Below are 17,133 nucleotides of genomic sequence, written 5' to 3'. Positions count from 1 at the left end.
ACTTTTGAACAGTCAGTCAGAAAATTATAATCTTTGTGTCTATGGATTCCTTGGGTCATGACGAAACAGAGGATGTCACATTTTCCAGGATTGGCTGAACCACGTGTCCGCCATTTTGATATTTGGTATAAATTGCAATATCTTTTGAACCATTTAACATATCGGCACAAATATCGGTAGGGATCATCAACACCATGTCCCGTAGGGACCACAGAAGTCTGATGACAGCGCCCCCTAGTGTTCCAGAGATATAACTATTCTAACAAAAACACATAACTTTTGCAAATGTTGTCCAAAATGTGTCATTTTTATGTCGTTTCGTTCCCTGGGTTATGCCGATTCTGACAATGTCTCATTTGTCATTTTCCAACATGGTGTCTGTCCGCCATTTTGAAGCAAATGAAAACCAGTCTTTTCGCTACTCCTCCTTCAAAATCTGTCCAATTCTTCCCAAAATTGACTCAGATGATCTTTGGACCGAGCCGCACAGAAATGACTGAACAGAATTTTTTGAGTACTAGTGAAAAAAAAAGTTATGATGCTGTGAACATAACGGGCTCGACCAAAATTGGTTCAGAGGCTGTATCTCAGCCAAGCTATGATCAATCAAAACAAAACTTGGTACACTTCTTCAACTCCATGATCTGAGGATCCATGCCAAATTTGGGAACAGCGCCACCTATGGGTCGTGAGATACCAAACAAATCACATTTTCACTTATAACTTTTGAACAGTCAGTCAGAATATTATAAGGATGTCAATTTTGCCAGGATTGGCTGAACCACGTGTCCATCACTTTGAAATTTGTTGGCTTATACTAGTGATCTTAGCATTCTTCTAAGTTACAGGCTAAACAATTACCATTCTGTTTAAAGTGACTCTTCAGCTATCGAATTAACCATAAGCTGCGTTACAATTAACTTTACTTTGTGTTACACTGGTTAAAATGCTAAATAACTTTTTTTGTCAGCTCATTCTCTCACCTAAACCTCTCCTCGGCAGCTTGTCAAATGTGCAGCGACTGAGTGGCTCACTCTGCTAAACCGCTTTCACCGAACCTTTTAGGGCGTGGGTTCGAATCCCGGTTGGCTCAAGCCCAGACCGCGAGAGGTCCTGTGGCCAAAAGCGGTTCAAACATTGCTTTTGTTCCAGACGTTGGATCTTCTGTGCGTTTGTTCTTCTCATCCCAACTTCTGTTCAGTTTTGAACTTCTGTGCTTCTGAACCAATCTGTTTTTTCTATGTACGTTCTTTTTCAGCTTTTTATTCTCTTCCCGCTCTGCGCCTCGCTACGGGCCATTCGCTGGCTTGGCCCCGGTAATCGCTGCTTGCAGCTATATTTCTACGTGGCATTGATTCAACAAGGTGCTGAAAGCATTCTTTAAAAATGTTGGCCCATATTGATAGGATAGCATCTTGCGGTTGATGGAGATTTGTGGGATGCACATCCAGGGCACGAAGCTCCCGTTCCACCACATCCCAAAGATGCTCTATTGGGTTGAGATCTGGTGACTGTGGGGGCCATTTTAGTACAGTGAACTCATTGTCATGTTCAAGAAACAAATTTGAAATGATTCGAGCTTTGTGACATGGTGCATTATCCTGCTAGAAGTAGCCATCAGAGGATGGGTACATGGTGGTCATAAAGGGATGGACATGGTCAGAAACAATGCTCAGGTAGGCCGTGGCATTTAAACGATGCCCAATTGGCACTAAGGGGCCTAAAATGTGCCAAGAAAACATCCCCCACACCATTACACCACCACCACCAGCCTGCACAGTGGTAACAAGGCATGATGGATCCATGTTCTAATTTTGTTTACTCTACCATCTGAATGTCTCAACAGAAATCGAGACTCATCAGACCAGGCAACATTTTTCCAGTCTTCAACCGTCCAATTTTGATGAGCTCGTGCAAATTGTAGCCTCTTTTTCCTATTTGTAGTGGAGATGAGTGGTACCCGGTGGGGTCTTCTGCTGTTGTAGCCCATCCGCCTCAAGGTTGTGCGTGTTGTGGCTTCACAAATGCTTTGCTGCATACCTCGGTTGTAACGAGTGGTTATTTCAGTCAAAGTTGCTCTTCTATCAGCTTGAATCAGTCGGCCCATTCTCTTCTGACCTCTAGCATCAACAAGGCATTTTCGCCCACAGGACTGCCGCATACTGGATGTTTTTCCCTTTTCACACCATTCTTTGTAAACCCTAGAAATGGTTGTGTGTGAAAATCCCAGTAACTGAGCAAATTGTGAAATACTCAGACCGGCCCGTCTGGCACCAACAACCATGCCACGCTCAAAATTGCTTAAATCACCTTTCTTTCCCATTCTGACATTCAGTTTGGAGTTCAGGAGATTGTCTTGACCAGGACCACACCCCTAAATGCACTGAAGCAACTGCCATGTGATTGGTAGATTAGATAATTGCATTAATGAGAAATTGAACAGGTGTTCCTAATAATCCTTTAGGTGAGTGTATTCTCACAGGTTATTTTCTCTCTGTCTTACCAAATAGGTTTATCTTTAATATTACTAAAATACTAATGCGTTCACTTCATATAAGTTATTGGAATATTCAGGGTCTTCATTCTTCGAATTTTGGTCCTGCACAGACCCAACTGTTCTAAAAAATAACAAAGATGCTTACATTATCATTCTCACTGAAACCTGGTGTCGAAAGGATGCGCTTACCTACTGTCCCTCAGGCTACTATGAAGTAATTGTACCCTCAGTTAAATTAAGTACAGTCCACCGTAGACGAGACTCGGGAGGAATTTTGGTGTGGTACAGGGAAGCTCTGGCCAAACACATTTCTATTATTACACTAAGTAAATTTCATTGTTGGTTAAAACTAAACAATCAAATTGGCATTTCAACCACTGACACTTATCTTTGTGCCATCTACATTCCTCCAGCAGAATCCCCTTACCATGATGAGGAATATCTGAACAACATCCACACAGAGATCAGCCATTTCCAGGCCCAGGGAAACGTACTGCTGTGTGGAGACTTTAACGCAAGACCTGGATCTGAACCTGATAACATAGATCCAAAGGGCAATGAACTTGTCTTTGGCCAAAACCCCCTTAGTCTCACAAAAAACCTCCCATCAAGAAACAATCTTGACCAAACTGTAAATAAAAACGGTAGAGAATTAGTGCAGCTCTGCCGAGCCTCAGGCCTGTACATACTTAATGGCAGGATCAGAGGGGACTCTTTAGGGAGGTTCACGTGTTGTTCAGGTCTTGGAGCTAGTGTAGTGGACTATACCATCACTGACATGGACCCCTCCTCCTTCAGTGCATTCACTGTCAAACAACAAACTCCACTGTCTGACCATAACCAAATTAACATTTATATTAAAACACATCACTCACTAACACAAAACATACCCGAAACCTGTCAAATGTATCAAATCCAACCAGGATACAGATGGGCTTCAGACAGCACAGACAAATTTATTCAAGCCCTCAATTCTGAAGAAATTAAAAATCTAATCACTACATTAACAACAAATTTGAAACCACTAAAGATGGTGTTAATTTGGCTATAAATTAAATAAATTGTATATATAAAAAGCAGCTTGCAAAACTGAGTTGAAAAAAATGAGTAAAAATACATCAAAAGATGAAAAATGGTTTGACTCAGACTGCAAAACATTAAGAAAACAACTTAGAAAATGATCAAACATGAAACATAAACAACCAAACAACGCTGACATAAGAACTGAATACTGTTCAAAATTAAAACAATTCAAAGACACTATCAGAGCAAAAAAAGCACCATCTGACCAAAAGTTTACAAGAAATAGAACATTCAATGAATCATAATAAGTTCTGGGATATGTGGAATAATCTGAGCACAACAAAACCTCAAGACTTGCCAATACAAGATGGAAACATTTGGACAAAACATTTTGAAAATTTATATAAAGAAATCCCTTACAAACTTTGTAGACATAATTAAAAATAATCAAACATAATTAAAAATAATCAAAACCCTCTCGACTTCCCAATTACACATGAAGAATTGATGAAAAAACTCAAAAGCCAAAAATGTAAAAAATCTTGTGGTCCTGACAACATTCTGTGTGAAATGCTGATACACAGCACACCTGAGCTTCAGACAGCTGTGCTCAAATTATTCAACCTTGTACTTAGTTCAGGCTGTTTTCCTGACATCTGGAGCCAAGGACTTATTACCCCTATTCACAAGAGTGGAGACAAATTGGACCCTTATAATTTCAGAGGCATTTGTGTGAGCAGAAATCTGGGGAACTTATTTAGCAGTATTTTAAACAATAGAATAGTAAACTTCCTTAACGAACACAGTGTCCTGAGTCCTAGTCAGATTGGCTTTCTTCCTAATTATAGAACTACTGACCACATTTACACCCTACACACCCTAATCAATAAACACGTAAAACAGACTAAACACGGGAAAATATTTGCATGCTTTGTCGATTTAAAAAAAGCATTTGATTCTATTTGGCACGACGGATTAAATTACAAACTTTTACAAAGTGGTGTAAGGGGTAAAGTTTATGACATTATTAAATCAATGTATTCAAGCAACAAATGTGCAATCCGAACTGGCAACAAACATACAGAATTCTTCTCCCAGAAGAGAGTAGTACGGCAGGGTCCAACACTGTTCAACATCTACATTAATGAATTAGCGGTGCAGTTTGAACAGTCTACAGCCCCTGGACTCACTCTACAAGACAAAAATATCAAGCTTTTGCTGTACGCAGATGATCTAGTGCTGCTGTCATCCACCCCACAGGGACTACAGAAGCACCTAGACCTGCTGGAGAACTACTGCCAGAACTGGGCCCTGGCAGTAAACCTCAAAAAGACCAGCATTATGGTCTTTCAGAAAAAGCTCAGATGTCAGGAACACAGATACCAGTTCAGTCTAGGTAGCACCGCCCTAGAACACACAATGCAGTACGGCCTCGGCCTGATCATCACTGCATCGGGAAGTTTCAGTATGGCAGTGAATGCAAAGATAAAGCTCGAAGAGCTCTATACGCAATCAAGAAAAAATTACAAAATATTGAAATACCGCTTCCAATTTGGTGTAAAATCTTTGATAGTGTAATTCAGCCCATAGCGCTGTATGGAAGTGAGGTTTGGGGTCCACTCAGTGATCAGAGCTACACTAGACGGGACAGGCATCCAACAGAAGCCCTACACAGAATTCTACAAAATTACAAAGAAGAACACCTAATAATGCATGTAAGGCAGAATTAGGCCGTTTCCCATTGATGATAAATATACAAAAAAGATCCCTCAAATTCTGGATGCATCTAAAATCAAGTCCCACAGAATCACTACATTTTAAAGCTCTACAAACCCAAGAACTGGACCCTGAAAAGAGTCCACTCAGTCAGCTGGTTCTGAGACTTACTAACCTGACTAACTCTACTAACACTAACCAGTCTCAGACCAGCACTGCTTCTCACACAAACATCAAAATAAATCAAATTATCAAACAATCTAAAAATATATATCTGGAACATTGGGATAAAGAAACCAAAACACAAAGTAAATTACAACTCCATCGAACTATAAAATTAAAATTTGAATTAGAAGAATATCTCCAGAGTGTCAAAGACACAAAGCAGAGACAGATCCTGAGCAAGTACAGGCTCAGTGAGCACAGACTAGCCATCGAGACCGGCAGACATAGAAAGAGCTGGTTACCCAGAGAGCAAAGAGTGTGTGTTCACTGTGAGACAGGAGAGATCGAGACAGAGACACACTTCCTACTTCACTGTTACCAATTTAAATCAATCAGAGACATATACATCAACAAATTCACAAACATCATTTACAGAAATTTACAGCCATGACTGAAGAGGAACAAATAAAGATAATACTAGGAGAGGGACAGACAGGAGCACTGGCTGCGAGATACGCGTGGATGTGCCACAGTCTGAGAGACAGCAGGTGAACATGTGTAATGTGTGTAATGTGTGTATTACGTCTGACCTCAGTGTGTTTCCCTACTGTCTACCACAGTTACCCTCAGCCTGTGTGTGTTTATATGTTAAACACTGTGGTATGACATGTTCACACAAGTTCTTATTTGTTACACTGTGTATTTAAGTTTATATTGTTATAATGGTTTTATTCTATAATTTTTATATTTTCATTGTTATTATATTTCTCTATATATATTTCAAGCTTTGGCAATATTGTATTTTGTTTTTACAGTCATGCCAATAAAGCAATATTGAATTGAATTGAATTAATAGACTGTCTGATTAATATAATCAGACAGTCTTAATATAGTATAATAATATAGTCTTAAGTCGCTGGGGAATATTTGTAGCAATAGCCAAAAATGCATTGTATGGGTCAAAATGATCAATTTTTCTTTTATGCAAAAAATCATTAGGATATTAACTAAAGTTGATGTTCCATGAAGATATTTTGTAAATTTCTACAATATATCAAAACTTCATTTTTGATTAGTAATATGCATTGCTAAGAACATCATCTGGACAACTTTATAGAAGATTTTCTCAATATTTAGATTTTTTTGCTCCCTCAGATTCCAGATTTTCAAATAGTTGCATATCAGCCAAATATTGTCTGATCTTGACCAACCATATGGAAAGCTTATTTATTCAGCTTTCAGATTATGTATACATCTCAATTTCGAAAAATTGACACTTAAGACTGGTTTTGTGGTCCAGGGTCACATATATGCTACTCTTTATTGTGTTGGTTTCCCAGCAGACATTCTACTGACTATAAGTAGCTTTGCAAGAATATGTCAACTTATTCTAACCCTAGCCCTACCAGTCTACTAACACTCTACTAACACTAATGAAAGTCAGTAGATATGTAGGTGCAACCTTATAGTTAACAGAATGTGTTACAGGGAACATTAAATAAAGTGAAACCAAAGTTTAATGACATTTGTTAGCATTTTAAATTACATTAAATAATTATCTGTTAATCCTTAGTGTCACATGTCTGGTTTTCTGTTTTCCCCTGTGACCTAGTTTTCCCCATTCTGTTTAATTAGTCATTCAGTTCACCTGTGTTTTGTAATCATCTCCTTAATCTCCTGTGTTTGGTCCATCCTTTATAAGTCCTCAGTTCTCCCTTTGTATTTGGCCGTTCTCGTCAATGTAAGCTTGTTTTATTGTCTGCCTCTTGGATATTCTTATTAAAATACCTTTTGTTTGACTACCTTCGTCTTCCTGAGCCTGTGCCTCATCAGCGCATGACAGAAGAACGAACCATACAGATTTATTGCAGCATTTTTTGGTTCCAGTATTTGTTTTCTCACTCCCCGTCACCATGGATAATCCCAACGTTGCCCTGCTATGCCTGGAGCAGAGGGACCGCTCCCTAGAGATTTATACAAGGGAATTTGTTGAATTGGCGTGCCTAACGCACTATCCTGACCGCTCGCTTTGTGTGTTTTACATCGTTAGCCTTAGCGAGCGGTCTAAGGCACGCCTCCCCCCAGGAGCGGTCCTCGGAACAACTTTGCCGCATGTGTGGAGTGGGTGCTAGAGAAGAATGGACTATACTTCTCCGTCTGCCCCGCTGATGAGGACATCTCCAGCCCCACTCCCAAACCAGTGACCAGCCAGCCATCATCCTACTGCACGGAGATTTCGCCGGAGCCCACTCCAGACAGAGAGCCAGAGCCTGCTGTGACGTATGAGCCAGATCCGAGACCCGCGACTGAGCCTATCGTCACCCCGGAGCCTAAGCCTCAGGAGTGGTCTGACCAAGTGCGTGAGCCGGCAACATCGTTTGTCCCCGAGGGAGTCTTAGTGGAGATCGAGGGCTTGGAGGGAAGCCCCGCCTACGCTGAGGGTGAGCTGCAACTGGCCACTGCCAATTATACTGAGGAACTTAAGGACATCTTCGAATGGGATCTGATTGACTGGTTTGGAGAGGTATTACCCAGCCCTGAATCTCCTGTGTCTCCGCTGGTTCCGTTCAGCCCTGAATCTCCTGTGTCTCCGCGGGTTCCATCCAGCTCAAGTCCCTCCCAGCCTCCCTCTCCCGCCTCCTCTCCAGCCAGTCAGTTCCTCAGCCCAAGTCCCGCTGGTGCCTGTCAGCCCCTCAGCTCACCCTCAGTCTGCGCCAGCCTGGCGCCTTGATCCATCGCCGCGGGACTTCCAGCCTCCAGCTCTGCCAAGGTGTGAGGATCCCCTGTCTCCACCTCCAGCTTCTGAACCCTGGACTCCATCTCGGCCCTCCGAACCATCGGCTCCACCTTGGCTCATAGCTCCCTTGTCTCCACCGTGGCCCGTCCTCCCACCAGCTCCGCCGGGCTGCCTCGTGCCTCCGGCTCCGCCTTGGTCAGTCGTCGACCATCCGCCGCCTTGGGGCTCCATTCCTCCGGCTACGCCTTGTCACTCCTCCCCTCCGGCTCTGTCAGGCTCCTCCTTCCCTTCAGCGTCACCTTCGTCCTCCGTCACTCCGGCTTCGCCGCCGCATTTTTTGACTACCTTTTGTTTGACTACCTTCGTCTTCCTGAGCCTGTGCCTCATCACCCCGTGACACTTAGGTAATATTTAATAAGTTTATTAGTAAACATTAACAAGCACATTATCTCATGTGTTTAGCTATTTGAATATACATTAACTAATGATCCATAAATCATTACATAATGTTTGTTAATGATTTATTAATGAAAGTAAGTTATTATAAAGTCTTACCCGTCTCAGATTTGCCAATATACCAACATCTGCAAAGTCAGGGATCGAAATAAACTCAAAGACCAAAAAATCTGAACTTTTATACAATTTTAACTTTTACTGTATATCAACCATTGCCTCATTTATGCCAATCATTTCTTCCCTTAAAGAATTTTAGAGACTCAGATGATGCTTAAAACATTTAAGCAGCACTCCATTAAGTCTCTCAAGGGATGTAAAAGCAATCTCTGAACAGTAAGACCTTCCTCTGGGTAATAACCATCATGATCCATCCCCTCCATGCACAGCAGACAATCTTCAGCCGTCAAACCTGCCAGTTTTGCATTCACATTTGATTGGCACACTGCGCAATGTGCATGGAGAACGCGTCTCCACAATACAACACTGATATGACATCAAATGCATTCACTCATGCCACAAGACATTTGCAGTTCGTAAGGCTTAATGAAAAGAAGAAAGAAGAGCGCAAACACAAGAAGACCGGCGGGTAATCTATGTAACCAGCTGGCAGGATTATTTATGCACATAAACAGTGCATTTCTCTGCCTCATAATTACTTTTTAAGAAGTGCACTTAAATGTTGCTAATTAGTATCATGTTTACGCATTCTTCACTTTATTTTAAAACTTTTACTCTGTCATTTTGCTTTTGGCCAGCAGCGCAGGCGTGTGTGATTAACCACAGAGTTTAATTAGCTAGGTGCCGCTAACCCAAAAATGCTTTTGTGAGAGGGGGGCGGAGAGGGCCAAAACACGACCAGTGTTTTAGGGGTAAGGAAGCTGCCGTGCTGAAAAAACACCAGAGAGCTAGTGTGAAGTATGGAAGACTTAACAGATGATACGCATTTTTAAGAGAGGAGAAGAGTGGATTAGTGATCTCGCTCTTCTCCGTGATGTAATTAGAGTTTTGCATGGATCTTGAGCTGAGGTGCTGTTCGCTCACCGATTCACGGAGGTAACTGAGTTTAAAGGGGAATGAAGATCAAATGGTGTAAAATCTCACTTTTCCATCCTCTCTCTTTATTTATCTCTTTGCATGGGCATTAAACAATAATAACAAATCGAAAGTAATTTTTAAAAGCCCCTGGTTCAGGGCTGTGTTTTTAAAGGTTTACATCCAAATTTTAATTTCCCCAAAATGAAAATTTTGTCATTAATCACTTACCCCCATGTCGTTCCAAACCCGTAAAAGCTTTGTTCATCTTCGGAACACAATTTAAGATATTTTGGATGAAAACAGGGGAGGCTTGTGACTGTCCCATTGACTGCCAAGTAAATTACATTGTCAAGGTCCAGAAAAGTATGAAAAGCATTGTCAAAATAGTCCATCCATACAAAAATTATTCCCGTCACTTCATAACAGTCAGATTTAACTACTTATGGCAGATGGACTATTTTGACAATGTCTTTCATAATTTTCTGTGCCTTGACAGTGTAATTTACTTAGCAGTCAATGGGACAGTCACAAGCCTCCTGGTTTTCATCCAAAATATAGACGAACAAATTTTTACGGGTTTGGAGCGACATGGGGGTAAGTGATCCATTCATTCATTTAAATAACTCAATTTTATTAGAAACAGAATACTTTTTTTTAAAAATTAAAAGAAATACCAATAAATACTTTACACTAAATGTTAATGTATTACACTTTATGTGACACAATTTCATAAAAGTGGCCCATAGTTTACTAACCATTAAAATAATTCACACAGTGTTGCTGCACAAACACATTTCGGCATGTAGCATGTATAAATCACTCACAAATGTGCATATTTTGGTCAGTTTTCCAAAGCAAAAATCATCACACCATGCACTTTTTTTCTTTTTTTTCTTTTTTTTTGGTAATGAAAAATTATCCCTGCAATAATAAATATGTATTTGCTATCTCATTTGTTGTTGCAAAGGGCAGCTAATGAGGCAAACTTCAGGACTGGTATCTCAGGAAGCCTTTATCTCAGACGCTCAGAGCTGTATATACCAGATTTATGTTAGTTTATTAATTGGATTAGCATTGTGATAAAGTCTTTACGTGTAGAGATACAAGTGAAATGTGGTAATGTGTTCAGGAAACAATTTCTCGCTGAACATGAGTAAGTCTATAGAGATGATCCTGGACTACAGAAAACACAAGGATGGAAGCTACACACACATCCACATCAAGACTAGGAGTAAACATCCCTGGAGGCTTCATTTGATCTCTCCACCAACAGAAACCACACAGCAGCAGCTTTTCTCTCTTTAAAGGCTAGTAAAGTTTCAGGTGCACTATAAAGTGCAACAGTTACTGTCCACATTTACTGTCTTGGTTCTGAAAACACATTCACTTTTTTTTTCCTCCTTAAGCATTAAAAAATAAATAAAATCAATATAAAGTTCTAAGCCACGAACTGAAACAACCAGCTTTGATGTGAATCACAACACTGTAAACTCTGATTTAAAGCAAAAAATATTTGAAAACTGGAAAAAAAGACAAAACTACAAGCCTCAACCTATTCCGCTATTTTGCGAGGCATTGAACTTCATAAAGCATTTGTAAAGACATAACCAGCATGTACACTGGTAACAAAAAAGGAACAAGTGAATATATGAATATATAACATAAAAACTATCATATATTTGAAATGAATTGCAAAAAAAAAAAAAAACTCTGTCTTGAGAGACTTGAGAGAGTGTTGAGTAAGGTTAGGTAATCAAAGCCAGTATGGTATATTGTCAATATACTGTATATATTGACAATGAGTTGCCAGTCTTACAGGACTCTGATGCCTTAGGAAGGACAAGTCTATCTTCACAGAGCCCAGTCAGTCCGGTCTTAAGCTGTCTGATCTCTGAAAATCTGGCAAACGGTACAAATGCATTTAATCTAGATAAAACCGACTTCAAAACAGTTTCTACTTGCACTTCTACTAGTCGCTGCCTTTCACACCAACCCTGACAGCATTCTCCTAGACTTCTAGCCATCATTTTACACATGTATTATATGGTACACTGCATATCTGTTATGATAATTGAACCACTCTTTCATACAATCAAGAAGGAGTTTTTTGAATTAATAAATACCATGAATGGTATGGTAAAAAAAAAGTACATAAGATGTAAGCAATTAAGTTGAATGTTGCTGAGGCAGAGTATCTTGTGGAAAGATAAACGGTTGTTTCTATAAAACAAATTAATTGAGAAATCTTTTCCACAAAACAAACAACTGAATGATTATTTATTATCTGACATTAGCTATACAACACATAATGCAAATTATACAATTATATACACTAATGCCAAGGTTTCATGAAAGAAGTTTGGTTCGATTATATTTATGTTCCACACGGTCAAGTGATGAGTCAGGCGGCGATGGATGAGTCAGAATGGGGGTTTTGAAGGTTATCATGCTCTCAGTCTGCTGTTCACTACGTAAGAAACTATTGATTGCTTTTTAAAGTAGCATTTCATTCCAAATAAGAGGTTATGAATAATGTGTATCCCAATAGAAAGTGCAGATGCAATTAGCCACTATTTAATAATTTTGCCAAAGCCAGGTAAGGACCAGATGAAATCTAGCAAGGAGATTTATAAAAATAGAAATTGTTTTGTGCAGGAGAGGACAAGTGTGAATCTTGAATTCCTCTTGCCCTTTATGAATAATGGTCTCCCATTTTAGGGGACTTTAATGGGGTCACTTTTAGTACGGAATTCATGCGTGAAGTTTTTTGGAGAGCAGAGCAGTGTGTAATACTGTAAATAAAGTGACCTAACAAATCATTTGAAACTTTTTCAGGGCAGACGTGAGCTCATTGCAGAGTGTTTTACAGACTTTAAAACACCTGAAGTGACTGCATTTGCTGCACTGATGACACGTTCAAGTCCATTAGCATCATTTTTTCTCAGTTTAAAAAAAAAGGTCACAGAAAGGGTCACCCGAGAAGCGAAGCTGCTTCATCATTGCAATGGCCCCACAAAAGGTCACAGATTTCAGGCAGACAACAAGCTCTTCTAGACCTTGAGCTTGGTGCGATTTAGTCATTTTGCTAGTGTGATTTAGTCATTTAAAAGTGATTTCGTCATTTTTCTATCTTCTGAAATAAATTGATAATGATAAAAATACATCTGCTTGTACACATCCATCAAAATAGACTTTAAGCTGTTATTAATCATTAATGTTATCTAATGTCTCTTAAAAATGTCACTTTGTTGCATGTATGAAAATATGTTTCTAGGTAGAAAAAAAATAAAATTCCCCACTACTGTGCTGTTGTCACAGAAGCAGCCGGTCACAAAGGTAAGTGATAACACGGTGACTATTTCCAAAGTGAAGGTGCAGGAGATCGTGATGAGAGGTGAGTACTATATCTTGAGGATTGATGTCTGAGAGTCAGGCAACTGAACTGATACTGTCCTTTTGCTTCACAGGTTGACGGAGCGAGACAGATGAAGAGAGCCGGAGTCAGATGAGGTAATTCCCAACAGAGACGAGTCTGCAGACAGGGGAGACAACAGGACGGAGAACAGAAGGTAAGTCTAAGAGGTAAGTAGTCAGAAGGTATACTCATTGGCTTGTGGTGCGTTGTAGAGGAGTCCACGTTGAAGCAACGAGATCAGACAGCTACTGTGACTGAGGTGAGTGATTTTAAAGTGTCCTTGATGATGGTGGTGACGAAGTGCAGGTGTGAGTGATTAAGAATGCAGGTGAGGCTGATCGTGGGAGTTGAGTAGGATGAGAGCCTGGCCGTGCTGTTACAGCTGTAACAATTGTTTAGTTTTTTGTTCATTTTTGTTCGTTTTGTTCATAATGTTTTCAATTCAGGTTTAGTCATGATGTATTGATACTCTAAACAGCGATCAGCAATGCAGTGATTGGCTGGCAGCAAGACAGCAACATAATAACATCATGTCATTATAAAAGACACCTGGGGCACGTTAAAGCTCAGACTGGTGCCCAACGTTTTGCTACGGTTTCCGGGTTGAACAACAAGTTTCCTGAAAACGGTGTGCAACGGGATTTGAGATACGTTTTCTCTTGTTTGGTGGGTGTGTCAAAAATATCAGCCCAATCAGCAGCAATATGTGTAAGCCACGTGGTATTAAAGAGACAGCTCGCACAATGGGTCCAAGTGAAGTCATTCACAAATGTGTCCGCTGCAGCTCGGTATGCACAACAATAGACGATATTAGAGGACATGTTTGTCGTAAGAGTTTTCAAAATTAGAAGATCTTATTTCAAATAATTTCAGATGTATTAAGCGAGGCACGAAGAACGGGCCCCTATTCTCTTGTTGGTTCATGTTATTTTGTTTTACTGTTCCGTTCTGTCATTGGTTTACCCCTGTCAATATTTTCTGCTCTTTCACTTCTGTTGATGCACTGAGCAGTTCAACCCAATCTCATGGCAATTCATGCATATTTTACGAGGTGGCTAATTCATATGAATTCGTACACCCTCACTCATACAAATTTGTACGATTTTAGCTAAATCGTACGTATTTTACGAGCTCTCCAATTCTTATGAATTCATACAAATGACCTACCCCCACACCTAAACCTACCTGTCACTAGGGTCTAGACAAATTGTACAAAATCGTACAAATGAGTTTGTACGAATTCATGCAAATTAGCCACCTCGTAAAATACATACAAATTGGTCATGAGATAGCGTTGAGCAGTCATATTGGATTCTAAATTCTGGGTTGTTGTAGTTCCTGCTCTTAGGTTTTCTAAAGCATCATCCTCGTCTTCATGCCTGGTACACCTGCGATCATAAAATGGATTTCAGAACAATATCACTACACCGACTTGCCATTGTAGAGCCTAATATGATTCATTTACTCATGATGAAGGTAAAAAAATTATAAGATACCTATCCATATGATAAAGTTTTCCTAACAGATACAATCAGTATGTTTACATGGACATCAATACTCCGATTTTAATATGATTAATATAATACTCTGATTAAGAGTCTACCATGTAAACAGAGATTTTTGATTACCTTAATCCGGCTAAAGTCATAATCGAAATAAACACAAATTGAATTAAGACGTGGAGTAGTCCTATTTTAGTCGCATTACTGAAGTGCAGTACAGACATGTAAACACCTTAAACTATTACCGTCGTGTAGGACTTTTCTCCGCATTTTGCGACAGGGTACACACACGGCAGTGGTCAACCATTTGATGGCAAATAAAAGAGCTTCAACACCATCGTCTTCTGTATGCTCGTACAAATAATTAACTGCACTTGAAGCTTTCATAAAATTAAAAATTAAACACCCAAAACGGTATATGGCATCATCACGAAGACGAACTATATATTTATACGTGAAATTCTGGAGGGGACGTCGGATGGCGTCGAGTGGTGACGTAATGATGCATGCCATTAATCGATCTATGTATAACATGTAAAACGGGAACATGAAAGGATTATTCTAAAAGAAACTCATGTAAACACCTTAATCATAATATTGTCTTATTCAGAATAAGGTAAATAATTAGATTACTGATGTCCATGTAAATGTAGTCAATGATTACGAAATGCCTGGACAGTCTGCACAAGATTGCCAGAAAATGATCAGGCATGAAAAAGAAATCCTTTCCCCAGTTGTATTAGCAGACAGGACATATGGCGTGATGTAGATGAGCACTTGTGGCCAAATGAAAAAGGCTTTGTTGAATATGCTAACTGGGCAGGATTTTATGTTAAAAATAGAGATATTTTGTATGATGTATGTAATGTAAAAACTTCTTTGTAAAATTTAAAAACTGCTTCATTACTTAAGTTTCGTTTTGTGTGTTGGACTTCCTAGTACAAAATAGTGAGGGGCACGGAGACTGATTTTGAGACGTATGAAAAGTTTGGTGGTTTTATTTCATTTTTGAACTGCTGTGTGAAGCTGCGAGAGTTAGGAAAAAGTATTATCAGTGTTAAGAAGTGCACTGTAACTCTGCCTCCCATTTTATCTGTGAATTCAAATTCAGCTGAGCTGGTCTTTCATTTAAAAAAAACTCAAGCTGCTTACTAGTCCAGGGATGTCACAGAGACAAGTGTGATTTCTCAGGACACATATTTCAGCATCAGGTGAAATAATAAATCTCTCACAGTAGGTATAAGCCTGGTATATATGATGCATATTTACAGGTGCAAGGGTGCATGGCAGTGTGTATTAGCTGCTCAAGGCTCTGCTGCACATTCCAATTTTGTAAGCAGCCACTGTCTTTTCTCTCTGGTTCAGTTGATATTCTTCTCACTTCTGCCTCTCATTTTGAAGAATATTTCAGGAGAGAAAGCACAGAGCAGAGATATCCAATTAAAGTCCCAAGAAGGTCCAGTCACTAAATTTACTTCTCAGCAACAGCCAGAGCAGTCTGCCAAAAATAATTGTATCGGGGTCAGTATGTTGAATGTATATGAAAACGAGTAAACAATATACATTTTAGGAAAATTCATCAGCTATTATAAAGCTAAATTACCAAGCTACAGCTTGTAAATATGTAAAAAGACAAAAAGACAACATTAAATGATCAAAACTGTCTTTTCATGACCACTGCGACCACATGACCACTGTCCAGAATAGAAAGCCCTAGCAAAAAAAAAAAAAAAAAAAAACTCCTGTAGATAAACATTTACGTTTATGCATATAACAAAGTTTTATCCAAGGTGACTTCCAATAGAGGAACAAAAGCAATTTGTCACAGAGGTAATATTCACAGAATGAAATGCCAGGTTTATTAGAAAACTAAATTAGGAAACAAGAGAGATGGAGAGAGTTGAAATGCAGAAAAGAAAGAGTAATATCTCTCTCTCTGTTTGTTTGTGTGTGTGTGTGGTCCTGGTAAACCCTACATTAAGGGGACAAAACAGTGGTACAGCAGCCGTGGCAACGGGATGTGACGTTTCCGTTCCCTCCTTCAGGGAACGAGGGTTACATACGTAACCAAGATGTTCCCTATCAGTCGGTCACTCCGAGTCACGTCGGTGACCGACGAATTGGGATCCCTACCAAAGGGCCACGGATACTGCCCCTTCCAGTGTCCTGTGGAAGCCTCCTGTGCCCCTATTTTCTGGCGCAGGTCAGGGCTTAGCACAGAAGACCAGTTACTGTTGCTATGGCACTACCCGCTCAGTAAGACTGGATAACACTGGGAAAAAGTACCCGTTCTACTTGGAACTGGACGCTGTGGAAGCCCACCCTTCCCGAAGGAGGTTCAGAAGCACTTACACATACGAACAACCATTTAGGTGTATATGGAAGATCAGAGGTGACTGTAGCCTCTTGGACAATGGCAGAACATCTGCCGGGGAAACATGGGCTCTAAGGCTATACCGTGGACTTCACACATATGGGATCCAATTAGGTCTCACATATGGAACCCAGCCCTCTACCGGTTCTCACGGATTCATCAAGTGAGGGCCTGGCATCAGACGCTCCACCACGTCTGGCAGCCGAGGGAATG

This window comes from Barbus barbus (genome assembly GCF_936440315.1).
Source record: "Barbus barbus genome assembly, chromosome: 19".
NCBI lineage: Eukaryota > Metazoa > Chordata > Actinopteri > Cypriniformes > Cyprinidae > Barbus > Barbus barbus.
This window is presented reverse-complemented; position numbering follows the sequence as displayed.